Raw genomic sequence first — 25,014 nt, forward strand, 5'->3', positions numbered from 1 at the left:
ATAGGCATTTTTTTGGAGGCCCTCTCAGTAAAATCTTCCCAAACACAAAACACGTGATGTTTTTAACTGTTAAGGTCAAAGGTTACCCAGCAGGTGATTCAATACACTTTCAATGACATAAAATTTCAATGATATCAGACACAACAATGCAGAAACACTTAACTGGTTTGAAATAGCCAATTAGCACAGTCTCACATTTGGCTGATGATTAGAGAATGCCTCATTGTCACGTCAGTTTACAGCCCATAACGCTTGAACAGCTAGGCTCCAGCTGTGCTCTATACGCGGTACCATTTGCTTACATAGCTGCCCTTTAATTTGAAACCCAATTACTACTTCATATAGGTAACACACACAAAATGCTGGAGGAACTCAGCAGGCCAAGCAGCATCTAGGGAGAAGAGTAAATAGTCGGCTTTTCAGTCCAAGACCTTCCATCAGGATTGGAAAAAAAGAGATGAGAAGTCAGAGTAAGAGGGTGAGGGAGGGGAGGGACAAGTACAAGGTAGTAGGTGATAGGTGAAGTCGGGAGAGGTGGACGTGTGCAGTAGAGAGCTGGAAAGTCAACTGGTGAAAGAGATAAAGAGCTGGAGAAGGGAGACTCTGATAAGAGAGGAGAGAAGACCTTGGAAGAAAGGGAAGGGGAAGGAGAACCAGAGGAAGGTAAGGTAAGGAAATAAGGTGAGAGAGGGAAATGCTAATGGAGTGTGGTGAAGGGGATGGGTGTCGAGAAATCAATGTTCATGCCATCTAGTTGGAGGCTAGCCAGACAGAATGATAGATGTTGCTCCTCCAATCTGAGTGTGCCTCATCGCAGTAGTAGAGGAGGCCATGGACTGAAATGTCAGGATAGTAATGGGAGGTAGCCACTCGGAGATCCCACTTTTTCTGGTGGACAGAAGGTGCTCAACAAAGTGGGAGCATATGACTCACTTTCAATGTTGATGAGAAGTCATTGATTGGAAATGCTAACTCTGTCTCTGTCTCCACAGCAGCTGTTTGATGAGATGAATTCTCATTAGTAAATTCTGTTTATATTCCATTTACAAATTATTGGCTGACAAAGGCCCCTACCAGTTCACCAGTTAGTCTTGGAGGTATCTTTCAACGCACCACCCTCTGCATGCTGAATAACTTTCGGGTCATCAGCTGCTGTGCGATCCCACTTCCAGTCACGCCTTCCACTCCTCACCCCTTTCTGCTTTCCTCAAGGACAACTCTCTCCATGAACTCCTTGGCATGCCCACCACCCCAACCCTGGCACTTTCTCCATACAGCCATTGTTAGCGCATGGTGCATGGTTGTCATCTTCATACACCACCTTCCTCAGCATCATGCATGGGAGACAGATATTTCCATATACCTCCTCCAATCTTATCTACTACTTTCAGCAAGACCTTTCACATCATTTCATGCCACAGTGATTTCATGTCAGTGAGACCTTTCATAGATTTAGTAACTATCTGCGTTCTGTTACAAAGGCAATCTTGAGCACCCACTTACATTCCATTTCATCTTCCCTTTCCCATTCTTCCCAGCAATCTGTCTATCCTTGGCCTTCTACACTGCCAGGTTGAGGCCACATGTAAACTAGACGAGCAGTACCTCACATTCTGCCTGGATATTTATAAGCAACTGTAAGAACATTAAATATGACAGTTCTTTTCCCTCTCCTGATCGAAACACGTTCTCTGACCACCCAATTCTTCCCAACCCCGAAGACCCTATCTCCAAGCTTCTCCCCACTCCCCAGTCTGGTTCTGTCACTGCATCATCCCTCCTTTAGCTGGTTCCACTTATCTCCTTCAGATTTGAGAAAGTGTAGCCCTTAACTGTGTCCATTTATCCTCATTGAGCATCTGTCTCGACTTCCATTCTCTCCTCCCCCACCTGGCTCCATCTGCCCTTCATCTCCCCTTTCCTGTTTCCACCTATCACCTGCCAGCTTCTGCCTCACACTTCTCCCTCACTGCTTTACACAGGCTACCTTCCCCTTGTACACGGAAAGTCAACAATCCTGCAGCCTCTTCTTGTTTTCAGTGCTCCACATTATGGAAAGGTATTCACTGAAGCTCTCATTAATGATGGTAAATTTTTTACTCAGATCACTACTGATCTGTACACTGTGATCACTGGCTCTGGATCAGTCTGCAGATCACTGTGGCTTGCGATCACTTGTGGCATGGAAGTAAACTGGACAAAGAATCGAGGTGAAAGAGCTCAGATGCAGTTGATGATTTAGGAATGGAGTCTTCTCCTACCCTGTTTTCAATGGGTTGGCAGCATGATTATCATCAGCTATCCTGTAGTCATGACAAGTAGAGATATTTTGGTAAATGACATCAAAATTCCTTAAACTGTAGTGTGCTGCCTTTATGGCAGTTATTTAGTTTATAATATTTTCACTTAATAATTCGTTTGTTAGCATTTTTTAGTTAAAGTTAGGATTGTTTAAGTAAATTCGTTGTCTGTAATATATCGCGGCATGCGATGACGTCACATCCGGTTTCGCCGCGTCTTGTGGGAAAATACCGGTTTGGGAAAAACAGAACGGAGGGGGCACACACACGTGTGAGACCAGCGCAAAAGTTGTCTCTCTATGCATTAGAAATCACAGTGGAGCAACGCTGTAAGTTCATAGATAATCGATATGTTGAATTAAAATGTTAACGCTGATTCCGTTAAAAGTAACGACAGTTGATAAGGTTTATGTTTTTGTTAGTTAAAGAGTTGCGGATAGTCGTGTTGAAGTGTATTTAAAACAGTCAATGGCGTAAGTAGATTCTGACTGTATGCTGCACTTCAATGTAATGTAGTTGTTGTAGTTTTACCTTTGCAAGTATTCACGATGTAAATGTGATATCAAGAAGGAAACAAATACTGTACAAATCTTGCATTGTTTTATCAACAGTTTTCACCATACGTTAATGTGGAAGAGTGAACAGTAAATGGTTAATCTTACTGCGACCTTGTTTTCATTGACTACGGTTTACCTCGATGTTTAGTTTGGGTTCCGTTACACCCGAGCGAGAACATTACAGTGAAAAAGCGGCATTATCAGGTGTTCCAAATGCAGAAATGACAACTCAGTCCAGCATCAAGTCGTTGCCATCCAACGACAAGGGCAGTAGGACATCATCAAGTAAGGCCGCCCAAGCAAGAGCTAAAGCAGAAGCCGCCAAGGTGCAAGTGCGCTACGCCAAACAAGAAGCAAAATTGAAAATGGAAGCGGCTGCCAGAGAAGCCAAAAACCAGTTGGAAAGGGCAAGGATAGCGGCAGAGTTAGAAGTGCTGATGCTAGAACGAGAAGAAGAAGCTATCAGGGTGGAAGCAGATTACATAGAAGAGGCTGAAGAAATGCATGATCTGGTCGACGGAAAATCTACTTCAGAAAAGATCAGGTTGGAACGCACAAGCGACTATGTCCAATCTCAAATAGACTGGCAGACTTGTCCTTCCTCTCCATACTTATCTGATAACGTCCTACGTCATGAGGAGCCTCAGAGAGGCCCGATGGCATCACATCCATCCGAGGAAATCAATTTACGCGTGCAACTCCGCGACGAACTCAAGAGTGAAAAGGCTCACGACAAGTACTTCTCGACACCAAACTTACCAGATTTGGGGAGAAGAGAGGCAAAGACCGAATTCAGAACAGCAAATTCCATAACAGATGTACGCCCTCAGTCATATACCCGCCGACATATTTCCCCAGCCCGCATGCCACTTGCAGTCGAAACCGTAGCACGGTATTTAGCTCAACAGGATCTCGTCTCTTCAGGACTATACCAGTTCGACGATAAACCTGAAAATTACCATGCATGGTACTCCACATTCACCAACACTATCAACAGAGTCCAGCTCAGAGCAACCCAAGAGTTGGATCTTATGGCGAAATGGCTGGGGAAAGAATCATGCGAACAGGTGAGATGCAATACGTTCAGTGTACATCAACAAACCCGAGCTAGCCTTGAGCAAAGCATGGGAGAGACTTCAGGAGGGCTATGGGGCCCCCGAAATTATTGAAGCGGCGCTATACCGACGTCTGGAAAATTTTCCTAAGGTGTCAGCCAAGGACCACATTAAGTTAAGGGAGCTCGGAGATTTACTCATGGAGATTCAAGGCGCCAAAGAAGATGGCTACTCAACTGGTCTAGTATACCTAGATACTCCATCCGGGATTAGACAAATCGTGGACAAACTTCCATTTGGGCTGCAGGACAGGTGGTTGTCCGTTGCCTCAGAGTACAAGGAAGATCGCAGAGGTCGATTTCCTCCCTTTGAGTATTTCACTAGATTTGTGTGCAAGGAGGCGAAGAAGCAAAATCACCCTAGCCTCATGGGTCCAGGAAGCAGTACAATTTACACCAAGCCAGATAAATCCTCTTCGAATAATTTCAACATTAATAAACCAGTCTCAGTGCTTAAGACCGAAGCCTTTACAACTAACAACGACCCTAGCAAAGATTGTCCATTGCATAACAAACCCCATCCCCTCAAGAAATGCAGAACGTTTAGGGAAAAACCCCTTGAAGAGAGGATGGCCCTTCTCAAGGAGAAAAGAATATGTTTTAAATGCTGTTCCTCGACCTCTCACTTTGCTAGAGAGTGTATGATCGTCGTGAAGTGCCCGGAATGTAATAGCACTAATCACGATGGGGCCATGCATCCCGGCCCGTTACCGTGAACCGACAACACTCCTTCACCCCCACAACAGGACGGCGGGGAGGGAGAAGCTCACTCCAGGACAACAGTTGTCAGCTCGAGCTGTACAGAAGTTTGCGGTCAAGCTCAGTCAAGCCGTTCTTGTTCAAAGATCTGTCTCACTAAGGTGTATCCTAAGGGAGCCAAAGACAAGGCCATCAAAGCCTATGTAATTCTGGATGATCAGAGCAATCGCTCACTAGTCAGTCCAGAGTTGTTTAACTTGTTCAACATTGAGAGTGAGCAGTTCCCATACTACCTTAGAACTTGCTCAGGCAACATGGAAACTTACGGAAGGAAGGCAGAAGGCTTCCAGATCGAGTCCCTGGATGGTAAAGTTGTCATCTGACTCCCTCCACCCTTAGAGTGCAATGAAATTTTGAATAACCACACTGAGATCCCGACGCAAAGTGCGGTGCTACACCAGCCACATCTCCACCACATCGCCAAACACATCCCAGAGCTGGATCCAAAAGCAGAAATACTCCTGCTATTAGGGAGAGATGTTCTCCGGGTGCACAAGGTTAGGCAACAGGTCAATGGACCACACGACGCCCCCTTTGCGCAACGCCTGGATCTGAGCTGGGTGGTGATAGGAGAGGTGTGTCTCGGCAACGTACACAAACCAACAGTTAACACACTCAAGACCAATGTGCTAGAGAGTGGCCGTCATCCAATTTTTCAACCCTGCACAAGTTTCATGTGTATCAAGGAAGCACGACAAGGCTTTAACAAATGTAAAGTAACCGACAAGACGCTGGGTCAGTCAGTCTTCGCTCAAACTGAGCACGATAATAAACTTGCTCCGTCAGCTCAAGACATCATTTTCTTAGAAATAATGGACACCGAGGTCTTCAGAGATAAAGCAGATAATTGGGTCACCCCACTACCTTTCAGAGAACCACGCCAGCGCTTGCCAAACAACAAAGAGCAGGCAGTCAAGCGGTTCACGTCCTTGCAAAAAACCCTGAAAAGGAAACCTGAGATGCAGCAACAATACGTAGCATTTATGGAGAAGATCTTCGCTAATGGACATGCTGAAGTAGCACTGCCATGGAGGGAAGGCGGGGAGTGCTGGTACCTCCCAACATTTGGGATTTACCACTCACAAAACCCCAATCAGATCGGGGTGGTCTTTGACTCCAGTTCTCAGTGCGCTGGTGTCTCTCTTAATGACATGCTCCTTACAGGCCCCGACCTAAACAATACCCTTCTCGGGGTCCTGCTGCGCTTCCGGAAGGAGAAGGTCGCAATTTTAGCGGACATCCAGCAGATGTTCCATTGTTTCTTAGTAAAGGAGGACTATCGCGATTTCCTCCGTTTCTTATGGTACAAGGACAATGACATTAACAAGGAAGTCATTGAAAGTCCACGTTTTCGGCAATAGTCCATCACTTACCATGGCCATCTATGAGCTGCGAAGAGCCATCAGAGAGGGCGCACAGGAGCATGGCGACGACACTGTGAAGTTTGTAGAAAGGCACTTCTATGTCGATGATGGCTTGATATCACTACAGAAAGAAGACGAAGCAATCGATCTGCTCTGACGTACACAAGCCTCTCTTGCTGAGTCGAACCTCCGCTTGCATAAGTTTGCATCAAACTGTCAGGCAGTAATGGAGGCCTTTCCACACGATGACTGTGCTCCGGCAATCAAAGACCTAGATTTAGATGGAGAAACCATACCCACGCAAAGGAGCTTGGGTCTCCTCTGAAGATTACGACTGACTCCTTCACCTTCTCCGTGCCGAACATGATCAAGCCATTTACCCGCCGTGGAGTTCTCTCCACTGTCAACAGTGTTTTCGATCCCTTGTGTCTACTGGCACCAGTTACGATCCAGGGAAGAATCCTTCTCAGAGAACTTACCTCTGAGCTCTCCGACTGGGATACTCCCCTACCAGAAGACAAGCTAAGCAAATGGGAGGCTTGGAGAGATTCACTTCAAGATCTAAAACAGCTTCATATCCGACGTAGGTACACTGCGACCTCACCCACCGAGGCAGCGCACACAGAATTGAGTGTTTTTTCGGATGCGTCTACCAAGGCCATCGGTGCTGTGGCTTACTTGAAAGTGGTCAGGAAGGGTGGTCAAGTCGAAGTAGGATTTGTAACCGGTAAGACGAAGCTCACTCCCCAGTCCGAGCCGACAATTCCAAGGCTTGAACTGTGCGCAGCTGTCCTGGCTGTGGAAATAGCAGAGCTTATCCAGGACGAGCTAGACCTAGAGTTCGACGAGGTCAAGTTCTACACAGTTAGCAAAGTAGTGCTTGGTTATATTTATAACAAATCAAAACGCTTCTACGTGTACGTTCATAATAGAGTTCAACGTATCCGCCTGTCTTCAAAGCCCGAACAATGGCATTATGTACGTACCGAGGATAACCCTGCAGACCATGCATCGAGATCCTTACCTGCATCCTGCCTGGCTCAGACATCCTGGTTCACCGGACCCCCCTTTCTGTATCAGCCACCAATGGAAAAGACTCAAATGAGTGAGACATTTGAGCTGATCGAACCCGAAAGAGACTCGAAAATTCGCCCGCAAATACAAATAGGAGCCACCTACCTCGAAGAATCGATACGTACTAATGAACGCTTTCAACGGTTCTCCACTTTGCATTCTTTAGTGAGAGGACTTGCGTTCCTCATTCACATGGCCAGATCACACAAACGTTCATCCCGAAACAGTAAATGCAGGGAATGGCACAAATGTAACTCACCTCGCACTGCGGACAAATTGGCCCAGGCAAAGGACGTCATCTTTAAAGCAACTCAAAGAGCGGCTTTTGCAGGGGAGTTTTCAGCTCTCCAAGTTAATAAACCAATACCAAAGGACAGCCCCTTGAGGAAATTCAGCCCGATCCTGAAGAACGATATCATCTGCATCGGAGGCTGGTTAATCCATTCCCAACTTCCAGCTGCAGAAAGGAGTCCAGTAATCCTGCCCAAAGACAGCCATGTGTCCTTACTGCTCACTCGCCATCACCATGAACAGGTAAAGCATCAGGGCCGTCACCTGACGGAAGGAGCAATAAGGGCGGCAGGACTGTGGATCTTGGGTGGTAAAACACTGATCAATTCAGTACTTCATAAATGTGTAACCTGCAGGAAACTGCGAGGTAAGTTGGAAGTTCAACGTATGGCAGACCTCCCACCAGAACACCTTGAAGCCTGTCCTCCTTTTACATATGTGGGGCTCGATGTATTTGGTCCCTGGACTATCACTACGAGACATACCAGAGGGGAACAAGCAGAGAGCAAGCGGTGGGCCACTATGTTTAGCTGCATGAGTTCAAGAGCGGTACACATTGAGGTCATCGAATCTTTAGATACATCCAGCTGCATTAACGCTCTTCAGGCGCTTCTTTGCGCTAAGAGGCCCTGCAAAACAGTTAAGGTCTGATTACGGCACAAACTTTGTTGGAGCATCAAAGGAGCTGGGGATGGACAAAACAGTGCAAAAATACCTCAGTCAGCAGGGATGCAACTGGGAGTTCAACACACCACACACCTCTCACATGGGAGGCGCATGGGAGCGGATGATTGGTATCGCCAGAAGAATTCTTGATTCAATGTTTCTGCAGCAACGCACTCGATTGACCCATGAGGTACTGTGCACACTAATGGCAGAGGTCACAGCCATTATAAATGCACAACCACTCCTACCTATGTCTTCTGACCCGGAAAACCCCTTCATACTCTCGCCATCAATGCTTCTTACGCAGAAGGCAGGAGCTCCCCCTCCACCAGGGGACTTCTCTAATAAGGATTGTACACAAAGCAATGGAGACAGGTCCAGGCTCTGGCAAATCGGTTCTGGTCTCGTTGGATACAGGAATATCTACCTTTGTTGCAACACAGACAAAAGTGGACAGAACCCGGCAGGAATCTTCAAGTTGGAGATTTAGTCCTGCTCAGGGATAAGCAAATCGCCCGCAACTGCTGGCCAATGGCCAGAATCACTGCCACATTCCCTAGTAGGGATGGACATGTCAGGAAGATCGAGTTGAAAACTACCGACCAAGGCGATGTGAAAATTTACCAGTTACAGAAGTCATTCTACTTCTACCTAATGACTGATTTAGAGACTGAAGTTTTGTATTATGTTCATTGTGACCTTACGAAGGTCAAGCAGGGAGTGTGCTGCCTTTATGGCAGTTACTTAGTTTATAATATTTTCGCTTAGTAATTCATTTGTTAGCATTTTTTAGTTAAAGTTAGGATTGTTTAAGTAAATTCGTTGTCTGTAATATATCGCGGCATGTGATGACGTCACATCCGGTTTCGCCGCGTCTTGTGGGAAAATACCGGTTTGGGAAAAACAGAACGGAGGGGGCACACACACATGTGAGACCAGCGCAAAAGTTGTCTCTCTACGCATTAGAAATCACAGTGGAGCAACGCTGTAAGTTCATAGATAATGGATATGTTGAATTAAAATGTTAACGCTGATTCCGTTAAAAGTAATGACGGTTGATAAGGTTTATGTTGTTGTTAGTTAAAGAGTTGCGGATAGTCGTGTTGAAGTGTATTTAAAGCAGTCAATGGCGTAAGTAGATTCTGACTGTATGCTGCACTTTAATGTAATGTAGTTGTTGTAGTTTTACCTTTGCAAGTATTCACGATGTAAATGTGATATCAAGAAGGAAACAAATACTGTACAAATCTTGTATTGTTTTATCAACAGTTTTCACCATATGTTAATGTGGAAGAGTGAACAGTAAATGGTTAATCTTACTGCGACCTTGTTTTCATTGACTACGGTTTACCTCGATGTTTAGTTACATGTAGTAAAATACCATTGTTTGATGTGAAGTGATTACAGTAATCTTAATGTAACAGCAGATAAAAGGATTCTCTTTCTTTCTACCCCTCCTTTCTACAGGCTAAATTCTACCTTAAGCTCAAAGGAAACATCATTGTATGAATCATTAGTTCACTCCCTTGACTACACTCTGTGTCCAGTGTTGATTTTTTTTGGAGATTGATAAACATCTTTGCCCTGTCTGCAATCTTTGAGTTATCTGTTAATTTGACTGATACTCTTCATCTGTCTGCTGTCGGTATTCCAGCAGTCAAAGGGTACCAAAAAGCTCCCCTCACCTGTTTACGGACAGTGTGCCAGGAATCTTAAATGGAGGGAAGATGACTAGATACCATGCAATAACATTTGCCGAGATGTTTCATCTCCTTCCTTTGCACTCCCTCTCCCTGCTTGCCTTTAGCTAATAAAAGTTCAGCTTTTTTACACTTTTCTTATCTCAGCCGGAGAAAAACAATCTCAAGGTTGTATGTGGTGACATGTATGTACTCTGATAATAAATTATACTTTACTTAGCTGTCATTACAATTTTTATGTTATAGCATCAAAAACATCGTAATTTTAAATCGTGTGCCTGTTGATCAAATGCAGCTTTGACAGTTACAATGCTTTACTTTAGTACCCTACGTATGAAGAGTAGTTGTATTGAATTTACAAGGGAAGCACAGTTTAAGTGATAAGTCAACTTTGAAATTTCAAACACTTTTGTTAAGAAGGTAGATCAGTACAAAATTCTAAAAGCTTTTAAAGACAAAATCCAGACATCTATGAAGTTTTTTTCACAAGCACATTATGAAGGATTGCTCTTTGGTTACACAAATACTTAGCAAGTTAAATGCCCTTCTCTCTCTCTCACTGTGTCTTATACACTTCTTCTTCTTCTTCGGCTGTCCATCGATTTTCGATGATGACTGAGGGCTGGGCAAGGTTGTATGGAAGACCTGCAGTCTCCCCGCTCCACACCCACCGATGTTGTCCAAGAGAAGGCCATTAAGACCTATACAATTTGGCACCGGTGTCATTGCAGAGCAATGTGTGTTTAAGTGCCTTGCTCAAAGCCTCAGCTAAGGCTGGAACTAGCGACCTTCAGATCACTAGACAGATGCCTTATCCACTTGGCCACGTGTCACAAAGTCTTACACACACACACACACACACACACACACACACACACACACACACACACACTCTCTCTCTCTCTCTCTTGGTCTTTCTCTTTCTCATTCTTTCTCAATTACCCTCTTTCTTTCTCCTGTCTATCTCTCTTTCTTTCTCTCTTCTTCTCCCCCTCCCTTTCTCTTTACCACAATACTGTTCTACTTCTCACAGCCCACAATGTTGTGTTCTAAATTTTGATTTTCTCAAAGATTGGTATAAATGGAGAGTATAATTTTTCAGAGAATATCTGAAATATATTAGTACTGCTTGAAGCATTCACAACCTTCTGACACAACAATGTAGGTAAAGTGAACCACTTTTGCTGTAGATCTTTCTACAGTAATGGATGCTTCTCTATTCCCTCACTTCTCCCACTTCCATGACATCTATTCTCATTTCTGTAAATGAGAGATCTCTTGTTAGTGCAACATGTAGTTAGCAAATAGGAACCACACAGATGCTGATTTACCTCATAAAATGAAATGCTAGAGTGCTCCTTATTATAGATTCTTGTTCAAATTCACAATTTTGCAAGAGACTTTATTGAAAGATAATCACAATGCCCAGCCCATGCCTAGTCTACTAAAAGATGGTGAATTTTACAGGCACACAATATTCAATACTGTAATACTCCAAAAACAACCTGTTCAGGATTTTATATAATCATAATATAACTTCATTACTTTTGAACCCTATGCTTCAAGAAATAAATCCTGATTTTGTTAGCTTCTGCTTGCACCAGAAGTGAATGGTATATGAAGGCCTGGTACACTTAGCACTACACACAATTGGGTCACCTACAAAAATGTTAAAAAATTCAATCAAAGTCTTATCAGAAAAATTCATAGGAATAAATAATGTGTATGACAATCGCAGACGGGTTCAAACAGCAGCACATATTATGGATGCAAAGCAAGCGACAGGGGTTGCAAATGCTGAGGGAAGGAGATCCCAACTTCTCTCAAAATCTCTTGAAGCCTTTGGAATTGAAGTACCTGCCAGGAAAATGTCACAACCCCAGGGGCTGGGATAGTTGAGGGTGGAGTGGGAGATGCTGGGGTGAAGCAGGTGAACCTGTTTGAGCCATGGTTAGACGAAGCTGACAGTGGCTCGAGAGGTATGTGTCAGGAGTAAAAGTGCTGATATCCATACTGTGTGCAATGTCACTAAAAAGTTAGAAATCTGGTGAGATATGTTGGTTGCCAAGTTGAGATTCACACCATAACAAAACACATAGACACATACTCAGAGAAGTATACTCATCACACAGTACCCATCCTACAATTTACCTTTTCAAAAAGCTCCCTTCTGGAAAGTGCTATTTAAAAAAAAAATAACACCATCTTAATTTGTGTTTTTCCCAAGGAAATTAATCTGATTAATCATTCTAGTTGGATCCCACACTCTTCAGTTGCTGCAAAGCACTTTAAAACACTTTTTATAATGCTGTTTACATTGTAAATTCATGCTGGTACTTATATATGTAATGGCCTGGTTAAGATTTTTACTGCTATGCTGTGAGGTATTTTTATTTTAACAATTTCTGCCAAAGCAGTGCGTCCTACTAGTCTAAGTGTTTTGGCTTTGGCAAAAGATAAGGAGCCATGTTGTGTCAGCCAATCTGTATTGTCTTGGCATATGTTGTAACTTTATGCCAATTGGATGCTGTGGAACATTCAAGAGAAAGCTGGGCGGGATCAGACTTCTGAAGGACAGTAGTCTGGTTTGGGGACTTTTTGTGGGAGTGGGGCACAAGAGAAGATGCCGGCTGAATACTGCTCAAAGGAAAGACCCCATTGTAAGAAGTGTTTTGTGCAGGTGAATGTTTGCAAGGAGGAAGTGCCAATAGTCCTGAGCTATCCAGTCCTTGCAAAATGGTCTTTGAGGGAAGTTCAAGCAATGGCTGGTGTTTTTTTAAAGTAGAATGGGGGTTCAGTGCATGAGTACAATGATACACCTGACTACTTCAGAAATGAGCTCCTTTGTTTATGTGTACATTGGACTGGTTTAACTATAATAGGGTCATTTATCTTTCTTTTCTTTTCCTGTTAACTGTTTGATAAATTTGAAAATTGGTAAATATACTTACATTATAATTTGATGCTGGTGTACGATCTGTCATTTCTTGGTGACTGTTAATTGTGTATGGGGCAATATTTACACAGCATTCACTGCAATCAATGTTCCTTAACTGGAACATCCCAACTTTCCTGTTTGGTTAAATCCAAATCATACCAACCCTAAACGTGTGTTACTTGTGAAGGTGGCCTTCCCAGCTCTGAGACACATGGTTGTTAGCAGAGCTAGCTAACAAGCCAACTTTGTAAACAAGCCAAGTTTGTAAACAAGGCCGGTGAGGGGGTTGCATTTATTTATGTGCATTCTATTCCATATCTGTATTTAACCTCCAAATTATTTAATGTAACTGTTTATTCTTTATAACTGTTGACTGTTGATGTTTTTGTTGCATGTCTTGTCAACACACCACAGTAAGTCGCTAACTGTGTAAATATATATGACAAAAAATGTTAATGCTTGATCCTTGATCGTTCAAACTATTAGTTACACAGACTCTTAACCTCTCTAACAATCTCACATTTAATATGAAAAATGAAAATGTCTCCAACCTCTGATAGATGATCCTACTCTATCCATTTACTCTCCTCCTCATTTACCTCACCCTCAACATTATGACTCTTTTCCCTCCTCCATCCTCTCTGTCCATCATCCTTTCTCTTCCTACATGTTCCCCTCCTGCAGTACTCCACTCTGCCCTCATTATATCACTCCTTTAATGCCGTGCTCCATCTTCCTTTCCTCTCAGATTCTTCAGCCCTTGTCTCTTCCACTTTTCACCTTTTAGCACTATTCCAGCTCTTCCTTCTTCCATCTGCCTATCAGTCCCACTTATCTGGATCCAACCGGCTGCTCTTGGTCCAAAAGACCATAAGACATAGGAGCAAAATTAGGCCATTTATCCCTTTGAGTTTGCTCTTCTATTTGACCAGAGCTGATTTACTACCCTCTCAATCTCATTCTCCTGCTTTCTCCCTGTACCTCTTCTCTCCACCATTTTTTAATCCTGTTTATTTCTCCTATAGCTTTCAGTCCAGGTGAATGGCATCATCCTGAAACATGAACTCTCTATTTCCCTCCATAGATGCTGCATGACCTGTTGAGTTTTTCCAATGTTTTGTGTTTTAATCAAAAGCTACTCAGGTGAAGACTGCGATAGACAGAAAGGAAGCCATAGAAAGTAAAGGACCATCACCAAATGCGAGGGCCACCGAGGCCCATGTTATCTTAAAAGCTGAGAATGATAGGGCATAATGACAAAGAAACAAGCTAATCTGCAATACATTGAATACTCTCAATACCCATCATGATTTTAAATACTTGTACTGGATTTTTTCATAACCACCTCTATTCCAAGCAAAATATCTCAGCCTCTGCAATCTATCCATACAATTAAGGACATATGTCCCTGGAATCACTGGGGTATATGACAAAGCAAAATATCTTCAGCAACTCTCTAAAGCATTTACATCTTTCCTGAACTAAAGACCACAAAAAATTGATGCCACATACTAGTTATGGACAAGCCAATGTTTTACTGAGTCTCATCATTACTTCCTTGCTGTTATGCTCTGTCCCTCTGATTATGGTCTCATATACTTTTTCTTCAACCAGTTTCTCACCTGTGGACATAAACTATGGACATACTCCTCCAAATCTCATTGTCCTTATCCTCACTTTAGAACTACCTTTCCTCTTATCATCCATCGTACTTAAATATAATAATTATAATTTCTGAGGTTTAAATTCCACCTGTGACCTATTCAGCTATTCCACCATTCTGTCTAAATCTTCCAGCAGCCAGATTGCTGACAGATAGGATGACATGATCTGTTTATTTAGAGATACAGTGCACAACTGGCCCTTCTGGCCCAATGAGCCACACCCTCCAGAGACCCACCAATTTAACCCAAGCTTAATCACGGCACAATTTACAATGACCCAATAACCTACTAACTGTACGCCTTTGGGCTGTAGGAAGAAACCAGAGCACCTGGAGGAAAGCCATAAACACACAGGAAAGAATGGACAAAATTGCTTAGGGAGAACACCAGAACTGAATTTCAAACTCCAATGCCCTGAATGGTATTACTTTCAAGCAAATTGCAATACTAGCATGACACCCCAGTGTGTCACTAGAACTGTAACATCTACATACATTGCATCAAATAGGAAGTTTGTTTCACAGAAAAGTTCAATGATTTTACAATAATGTTTGACAGTGTTATAAACTATTTCTAAGACATGGACATGCTTTAAGCTTGTTCTTATTTAGTGTTTATAGCATACTTATTTGTGGCAGCTGCTGTCATTGCTCCATTCCTTCCATGTTCAGCTAATATCATGTATGTCATGTGAAAGGTCCTGAACTAAATCTTTACTGCAGTTACTTATTGAGTGAAACTTTTAAAAAATATATCATCCTCCTATAGCAGATTTTATGATTCTAAAATATTTATACTCCAAACGTGGCTGTCGTGTTACTCTGGCAATGATTGATCTTTAATGCAAGACTGATTATTATCCTGAGACTCTTACCTTCTGGGTTGCTCTGCCATGGCTATCTCTGACAGAGAGATTTCATGGAAAAATAGAAAGATATGTGTAGTTTGAGTGCTGAGATGGAACATTTACTGAAAGCTACTTCTTCTCTTAGCCATTCACCCCTACCCCCAATGTGGAGGTTTCAAAGGAATGGAATTACAGGAAAAAGTGTTGGTGAGTAATGATAGGGTGTGCAGGAAAGCAAGATCCAGTATCTGTTTTATTTTTTGTTCATTTAGAGATACAGCATAGAATAGACCCTTCTGGCCCTTTGACCTGCAATACCCAATAATACCCAACAACCCTGATTTAATCCTAACCTAATCACAGGACAATTTAAATAACCAATTAACCTACCTAATACGTCTTTGGATCGTGGGAGAAAACCCGAGGACCCTGAGAAAATCCACACATTCTCCAGGGTGGAGGTACAAACACTCCTGACAGAGGATGCTGGGATTGAACTCTGAACTTCAAAGCCTCGAGCTGTAATAGTGTCGTGCTAACTGCTGCACTAAAATCAACTTATGTACCAATTGATATGCGATGCTCTTACTTCTGATACTTCATCAATTGTGGCTCACTGTGTGCCTTGAAATGATCAATTGTTGTCATGCCTTAAAATGAATCCCAGTTGGAGTCTCACAAGTGATTTCTCATTGTTGGATGATTGTGGACTGTTTTGGCTTAAAATGTCAACATATCAAAGCATCACACATATTGAATGTCAATTTGATCAATATGTTGTTATGTACTTCACTCTTAGCTACGGTGGCTACAACAAAGACCAGCCACCACTGTAGAGTATTTAAAAAAAAAGTCTTAACCAATGTTTAGACCTGCAGATTGCAGCTGATCCAAAGTATGTGATGGGATTCTATGCATCACCTTTTCTCTTCCTGCTGATTATTTGTGAAGTATATTGCTATTTAAAATTGCAGCATGGAGAAAATAATTCAGTTTTCATTGGGGAGTTCTATTTACCAGTCTTCCAAAACAGTAATGTCTCCCCACTAAGAATTCCTTAAAACCCACTCAGCTAGTTCCTGCTTTCTCAGCTCAGTTCAGGAATGAGGCTTTGGATGCCCAGAATTTTTCTTCTGCTGCTCTAGCTCCTGCGGCTTTTTAGGATCCACAGCATGCTCCTGAGGCTTACGGTCTCCTTGCCGCTGTTTTTCATTGGCAAGGTTATGCAACACACATCAAGTCTCCACATCTGTGTGCCATATCCTGCAAAAATGTAATTTGGCGAAATCAAGCAACACAATTTCATCTTTCCTACTTCATTCCGGTTCTTGAGTGGCCTGGTTGCATCTGCTTTCAGCTACTGGGGATAGAGAAGGCACTGAGATAAGTAACCAGGGAAACCGTGTGAAGGTGTTACTGCCCCAGGCTCCATTTTTCTGGACAGCACTAGCTGCTCAAACATCTGGTCGTTGAGTTCCAGATATGATGATGGAGTAACATGTGTTTCCTAGAAACATGCACAAAAGATGAAGATGAAGAAATTATTATGATTCAGATTGATCTACATTTTGAGGTAGTGGAAAGCGTTCCTATTCTTAAAAACGACCCTGTTTTTATAAGGATCACTTATGGGCTCACAAGTGTAATGAATGACTGTCTGCTTTATTTGGAAGGCATCAATGCTGGCAAATCCTTGTGCCTGAGGTGCCACTAAAATCGAAGAAGATAAGGTTAAATTATTCCCTCTGGAGTAGAGAGCCAAGGTGATAATTCTGCCATCTCAATTTTCTGTTCATTTCTGTGTCAGAGATTGGATGTAGCTGCTTGGAAAGACTCCTGTAGCATGCTAGTTAAAAATAAACATGGGAGAGCAGTTTAGTCATGAGAGTGTGGCAGATGATCACTTTGCAGAATATCACCTATCTCTTTGATGTAAGTCTTGGAAAACTTGAGCTTATAACTATGTTGCTCAACAGAAGAATTCAGCTTAGAAGTCACATCTCTGATGGATAAGCCATTGTCTCATGCTTTAAAGTTCCCAATCCACCTTGTGTAATCAGGCAGAACCACAAATATATCTTTGGCAATGGAGATTACCCATACTGAGGCACTCATGGAAGGAACATCTCAGTGACAGAAGACTTCGAAAAACATTTGAACAATCGACAATCACTTTGAAAGTTGCACTAAGAGATCTTCTAGTGTAGCAGACTGTACCTTTAAATAACTAAAAACCAAGAGATTAATATAGTTGAGCTCCTTGTTCTACTGTGATTTCTCCAATTTAGCATTTGGTACAATTTCATTGAAAATGCTTTCCAGAGCAATTTACTCCAAGTATACGAGGGCTGATTGAAAAGTTTGTGGCCTAAGGTAGAAGGAGTCAATTTTAGAAAACCTAGCACATTTATTTTTTCTACATTTACACACATAATCCAGTGGTCATGGAGAATATGGATCCCTTCTTTGTAGAAGTCGGCATCTTGGACCTCCAGAGGTAGTCCACAGCATGGGGTGATTGATAAGTTTGTGGCCTAAGGTAGAAGGAGATGAGTTATTAACTTCAAATTTTCTGCATAAACACCCAATGAGTTGAGCTGCACATGCATGTAACATGCATGTAAATGGCAGGATACTTGGTAATGTGGAGGAGCAGAGGGATCTGGGGGTACACGTCCACAGATCCCTGAAAGTTGCCTCACAGGTAGATAGGGTAGTTAAGAAAGCTTATGGGGTGTTAGCTTTTATAAGTCGAGGGATAGAGTTTAAGAGCCGTGATGTAATGATGCAGCTCTATAAAACTCTGGTTAGGCCACGCTTAGAGTACTGTGTCCAGTTCTGGTCGCCTCACTATAGGAAGGATGTGGAAGCATTGGAAAGGGTACAGAGGAGATTTACCAGGATGCTGCCTGGTTTAGAGAGTATGGATTATGATCAGAGATTAAGGGAGCTAGGGCTTTACTCTTTGGAGAGAAGGAGGATGAGAGGAGACATGATAGAGGTGTACAAGGTATTAAGAGGAATAGACAGAGTGGACAGCCAGTGCCTCTTCCCCAGGGCACCACTGCTCAGTACAAGAGGAGGGAAGGTAAGGGGAGGGAAGTTCAAGGGGGATATTAGAGGAAGGTTTTTCACTCAGAGAGTGGTTGGTGCATGGAATGCACTGCCTGAGTCAGTGGTGGAGGCAGATACACTAGTGAAATTTAAGAGACTACTAGACAGGTATATGGAGGAATTTAAGGTGGGGGGGTTATATAGGAGGCAGGGTTTGAGGGTCGGCACAACATTGTGGGCTGAAAGGCCTGTAATGTGCTGTACTATTTTATGTTCTATGTTCTATGAGAGCTGTATAACTCATCTCCTTCTACCTTAGGCCACAAACTTATCCATCACCCCTCGTAGTTAAAATTGGACAATACAGCATCAAAAAAAATAACAGGTTCAGTTTAGTTTGTTCTGTTGACTGTTGGTGTTGCTTTTAAAGGTCTGGTCATTCATTTTCTGAGATGCTTTTGTTCTTTTATCTGAATTCAGCACTAGAAATTCCTCTCTGATATTTTCTTTCTTGTAAAAATTGAATAGCAAGTGAGAAATTCTATTGTAACTTTCACAGGACTGTATTATTGGGTTTCTCCGCATAATGCCGCTTAGAAATTGATATATTACTGGTTCAACACAGCATTCCCTATGGAAGTTAGTTCTCTAACTTGTCAACACATTGACCAGCAGGCATGAAATTTTCAGCAGAATCATAATGAGCTGGATGTAGCACAACAGGAATAATATTCTTCAAGACACAGATGAGTGTTGACGTTGAATAAATGAAAACTACAGTGATTTGAAGAGAGCTCTCGAAGGATTTGAGGAACCTTGACAGGCTGGTAAAGACAGCAACTTTGGGGAAGAAGGTGCAATGGGTCACAAGTGTTCTTGTCAGGTGGTTGATGGCTCCCTCTGAGGACTTTTGTAGTTTCAGCGTGCCTGCAGTTTGGGAGAAACATACAATGCAGGCAGATATCAACGTTTGGTTCAGTCTGCTTCTGTGGGTTGAAGGAACAATAGATAAATTCCGCTCAATTTGAACACAAAGTTTGGGAGACCTCCTGAGGCAATAAATTATGAGATTCAGCAGACATCTCCAGCAGCAGTCCAGGAACATCCTGAGACAAGGAAGCTGAGTGAGATTGTGATCATGACTTCCAGCACCAAGACATTTCGAACACGCATGGAAGGTTGTATATGAAGTTACCGAAGGTTACATTATTTAGTGAAGGTGAAGAATGTAATTTCTTGGTCCCTCAAGTAGCATAGTTTCAGGAAAGGTGAGGCAGTAAAATTTGGTTTGAAGAATAAAGCTGAATTGTCAGCTTATGATTTATGTACATTGCTCTGTACGTGCAGTCACGTCGCATGTTATGAGTGACGGAAGTGAATACCCCATAGCCTATGCATCACACTCCCTTACTATTACAATACTTCACTCCCGGACAAGCAGGAGGAACTACAAAATTCATCAAAAGTGGGTACTTGGAATGATTAAGGACAGAACTGAACCACTCTCTTACACAATGGAGATTGCATCTGATGTCATCTGGAGATGACACACCAATCAGGTGAGGAGAGCAGAGTCAACTGTTCAGGAAGAAAAGTGTCCAGAGCTATCAGAATCACTTTGTGCAGTCCTAGAGTCAATTGTTTCAATCACCACAGAGGAGACCCCAGAACATGACACTTTCACAGGCACAAGTCTCACCTGCAAAGCAGAATGACACTCACACCCATCAGGAAAGACATTATCTCCACAAGAATAAGGAATCTTCCACAGCAATTAAATCTGTAGGCTTGAATGGGGCAATTTAAAATTTACTATGCTGGGGATCACAAGACAAAGGAGCAGAAGTAGGCCATTCTGCCCATTGAGTCTGCTCCGCCACTCCACCATGAGTAAAACTATTCTCCCGTCTAGTTCCAATTTCCACCTTTTTCCCATATCCCTTGATACCCTGACTAATCAGATACTTAATCATAGATTCACCCACCAAGGGAAACAGCCTTTCCACATTTACTCTGTCCAACCCTTTCAACATTCAAAATGTTTCTATGAGATCCCCTCTCATCTTCTATACTCTAATGAATACAATCCAAGAGCCAATAAACGCTCCTCATATGTTAATCCCTGCATTCCAGGAATCATCCTAGTGAATCTTCTCTGAACTCTCTCCAACATCAGCACATCCTTTCTAAGATAGGGGGCCCAAAACTGCACACAGTATTCCAAATGTCTATATAGTAGTAGTATTTCATATATTATTGATTTGGTGCTAAGCAGAGAGGAATGTAATGTATTTAATATGTCAGTGATATTTGAGTAATATTGTAAATATATTGTTTGAATAAGCATTCTTTGTTTGTTTACATCATATGAAAGAACCACTTGAATGGCATATGATATTATACCGCCATATTATATGTGTGTCTCACTAAAGATTAAAGTAAGTAGAAACATTTTCCCAGCTCCTGTTTTTTTTTCATTAGTTTCTGGAGTTATAAAACATAACTTACATGGAGAACATTCTGACTAGTTGAATAGTGGCCTGGTGAGGAGGTTCCAATACATAGGATCACACAACCTGCACAGGTTTGTTGACTCACCCAGCTCTATCATGGGCGTAACTCTCGTCACCATCAAGAACATCTTAACTAGGTGGTCCTTCAAGAATACAAAATCAATCAATAAGGGCCCTTGCTATTCGGGACATGCCCTTTTCTCATTATTACCATCAGAAAGGTGGTACAGTGTACAGGAATCTGAAGATCTAGACTCAATGATCTGGAACAGATTTTTCTCCACCATCAGATTTCTGAATGGTCCATGAATCCATGAACACTACCTCAGTACTACTTCCATTTCACTATTTAATTTATAGTTACAGTTGCTCCGAGACAACAAATTTCATATAATTTAAGTCAATGATAATAAATCTAATTTTGATTCTGATGTTGAATCTCTTCTCACCTCTGCAGATAGTACTTTAGAATTTCATTGTCTACCACCCCCACCCCTCTGAATCCTCCAACCACAATGCCCTTCTTAATGAATACATTATTCATTTAAATCCTCATCTATGTCCTCTGGCTCCTAGTACAGATTACCACTTGTAGAATTTACTCTTTCACTGGTTATCTTTTTGCACTCAATATATTTACGGAATGCTTGGTGATTTTCTTTAAACTTGTCTCCCCTTCTTTCTCTGCCTCTCATTTACATCTTAATTATTTTTCTTAGGTATCTCCCCTGCACTTTTTGTAATACCAAAGACCTTCCCTTTGTTCAGTTATTTACACCTGTCATAGGTTTCCTTTTTGTTTGATACAACCCTTAATATCCCTTGACATCTAGGATTCCTAGGACTTGATATCCACACTTTTCACTCTGACAGGAACAAGTTGGCCCTGAACTCCTATTATTTCACTTTTAAATGTTTCTCTCTTGAGATGTAGACCTACCTGCAGCTAACTGCTCCCAATCTACTTTACCAGCATTTCAAAATTGAAAGCAGCTTTTCCTATGTTCAGGAAATTAACATTCAGACCATTTTTATCTCCTTCCATACTGACCTTGATACTTACAGGGTTATGATTTCTATTTCACAATGGGGTTGAGGTTAGAGTCAGATAAGCCTTTATTTTATTAAAAGGCTGAACAGACCAGTAGGGTTAAGAGACCAAAGGGCCTACTTCAGTTCCTGATTGATATATTTGTATGTTGTGCAAAGTTCAGCATCACAAAGTGGAATGAAATACTGAGTCTGGTCCAATTTGCAGAAGGTCACTAATTGACTTTGAAATGATCATGGGAATAACCTAATTTTAGAAAACCATGTGCACATAAAGCAAAATGCACAAGCAAGTCTGATTTCAAACACACCAAAGAAATTCTTCCCTGCATATTCTTGTAAGGACTTAGAGGAAACCTCAGAGCTAAGTAGATCCCTGCAGAGATCTGCTTTAAAAATATCTGAAAATCTATGAAGTGAAATGTTTGATTCTATAAGAGATTGATTATTTGTCTTGTCTCAGTAAATGGTTTCCTTTGAAGCTGAATATAATTTTATATGATTTTTCATCTACCTTGGAAGGGTCCTGGGGCACCTTCCATTTGAAATGATATTATCATCTTTATCTCAGTGGTGATTTGCCTTAAAAGCATCCCACTTAAACTGCAACTTTAAAGGAGACATAAATATAGGAAAAAGATGCCAAGAAGTTTTAAAAACCTACAATCAGAGAAAACTGAGAGAAAAAGAAGGGGATATTGGCAGGATTTTCAATCTGAAAATAGGTTTGAGGAAGATAATCAAATGAGGAGAGGGTGACAGAAATAGGAAGGAAGGAAATTTCAGGCGGCTGTGCTTCGGAGCTTAGAAGAATGAAAGGTGATCTTATCTGTGATCAGGGTGGATGTCAAGAAATTTCCACTTGTGAGAAAATCTTTGGAAAAGGTAGAGGAATAAACTCGAGTGAGTAAATCTGATTAACTGACTGCTCTGCAGTTTTGTATTGAGTCAATCTATCTTGTGGACCCTGGAAATATCCACAGGTTTCTGCTAACAGAAAGCCTAGCAGAAAGTGAGACAGATACTCAGGCATTTGTCCTTACAGTATGTAGCGAATTCACTGAGCATCTGACTCTAAGAAATCACAGTGAAGGAACAGAAACTGTTTTGAGAAAAAAATCCTGACCGATTACTGTTACTTGGCAACTTGTTTAGTCTATGTTCAAAATAATTTTATTCACCTCTGATTTAACTAATTTTTTTTGGGTTTAATTGCACTCAGAGGACATTTTATTAGGTATGAGTGTACACCTGCTTATTAATGCAAATATCTAATCAGCCTAGCATTTGGCAGCAATTCAATGCATAAAAACGTGGACATGGTGAAGAGGTTTAGTTGTTGTTCAGACCAAATATCAGAATGGGGAAAAATGTGATCTAAGTGACTTTGACCATGGAATGATTGTTGCTGCCAATTGGAGCACTTTGATATGTCAGATACTTCTGCTTTCCTGGAATCTTCACACACAACATTCTCAAGAGTTTCCAGGGAATGGTACGAAAAATAATAAACATCCAGTGAGAAGCAGCTTTATGGGCAAAATGCCACTTAGTGAGAGAGGGCAGAGGAGAAAGGCCAGAATGGATCAAGTAGAGAGAAGGGCAACAGTAACTGGAGAAACCTCATATTACATCAGTAATGTGCAGGAAAGCATATCTGAATGCACAACATATCAAACTTTGAAGTAGATGTGTGTCTCTTCTCTTTCTTTTAGTCCAGATGAAGGTTCCCAACCCATAACATTTTCCTCCATAGATGCTGTCTGACCCACTAAATTCTTCCAGTTTCTTTGTGTATTGCTCCCAATTCCAGCATTTGCCATTTCTTGTATAGCCACATTTTTAATTAGTCTCATGAGTTTAACTGGAAATATGCTTATGACTTTAAAAACTATTTTACCAAATGTTTTTTTCAAGTGCAAAAGGTAAATGCTTTTGAGAAAACAGTGCACAATTTATTTGGTCGCTTTGTTTTAGTAAGAGACTAAACCATTTTACCCCTGGGCAGTTGTGAAGGCTGGTTTTATTTGTTCAGTCAATCACATAATTTATACGTCTTGAAATTTTGCAGTCCACAGAGCAACACATGATTGGTCATTTCATGAATAAATAAGAAAGCAGTTGCAGTGGATGGCCAATTCTATGCCAGTCTGCAAGAGTGAGAACAAATTTCTCCAGAGATTTCATGGAGTAAAGCAGAAATATGCTTAAAATGACTTAATTTTCAATTAGTTCACTTTGAATTAGTACTGCATAAATGTCTTATGTTCAATTAGAATGTCATTGCAACTGTATGACCACTTCACTCAATGGAAAGATCTATTTAAAGAGACAATAGGTCAGAACATTGTAGTTCCAAATCTTCAATCATTTTCATTAAGCGTAGCTTACTGCTGGAGGCCAGAGGCACAGAAACATCACCACAAAATTAGCTGAGCTATCAGCAGAATATTACACTCAAAATGGAGAACTTTTTAATATGGAGTGGAAATAAATTGGGTTATTTAATTGGGATCAGTTACCTTACCCTGAGGTGATGGTGTTGGTGGTTGACATCCATCAGTCTCAAAGGACAATGGGTGATGATGATGATCACCACAAGCCTAGGCAGAAGGTATGGAGATCCTGAGATGCCCACTCATCAAGATTCTCCCTCACAGCCTCACCGGTGTAGTTCCAAGAAAAGCTCATGAAGCAGTATGATTGCCATCAGCTTGGCTGCAGGAGCTGCTGGAGGGGTGTTCATTGACATCCAGCCACCTTTGAGCTCCACTCCAGATATGCTGACTGGGTTTAATCCCTTAGCTTTCGTCTGCCCCGAGGCTGTCTACAAGGCAGTAGGGATATTTACCCATAGCTGGGGATATAGTTCATGAGCACCAGGGTGTGTCCACACATTGGTGGGCCTGCATGCTACGTATGCAAGGGCCAGATCTTCTCCCCATCTTCTGTAATTCAGATGGAGTTTGAATGGAGTTCAGCTTCTGCGTGGCCCTGAGGTGAGCACTTTGAAAAGGCAGGCATCTGCAGTTTTTGATAGGTCCAATTCACACGAGAAAAGACTCTAACGCTATCTTTCTGTGGCCACATGGCCAACTGTGTACTTTCAATAACTTCACTTTA

The sequence above is a fragment of the Hemitrygon akajei genome, chromosome 13, assembly GCF_048418815.1.
Source record: "Hemitrygon akajei chromosome 13, sHemAka1.3, whole genome shotgun sequence".
Lineage (NCBI taxonomy): Eukaryota > Metazoa > Chordata > Chondrichthyes > Myliobatiformes > Dasyatidae > Hemitrygon > Hemitrygon akajei.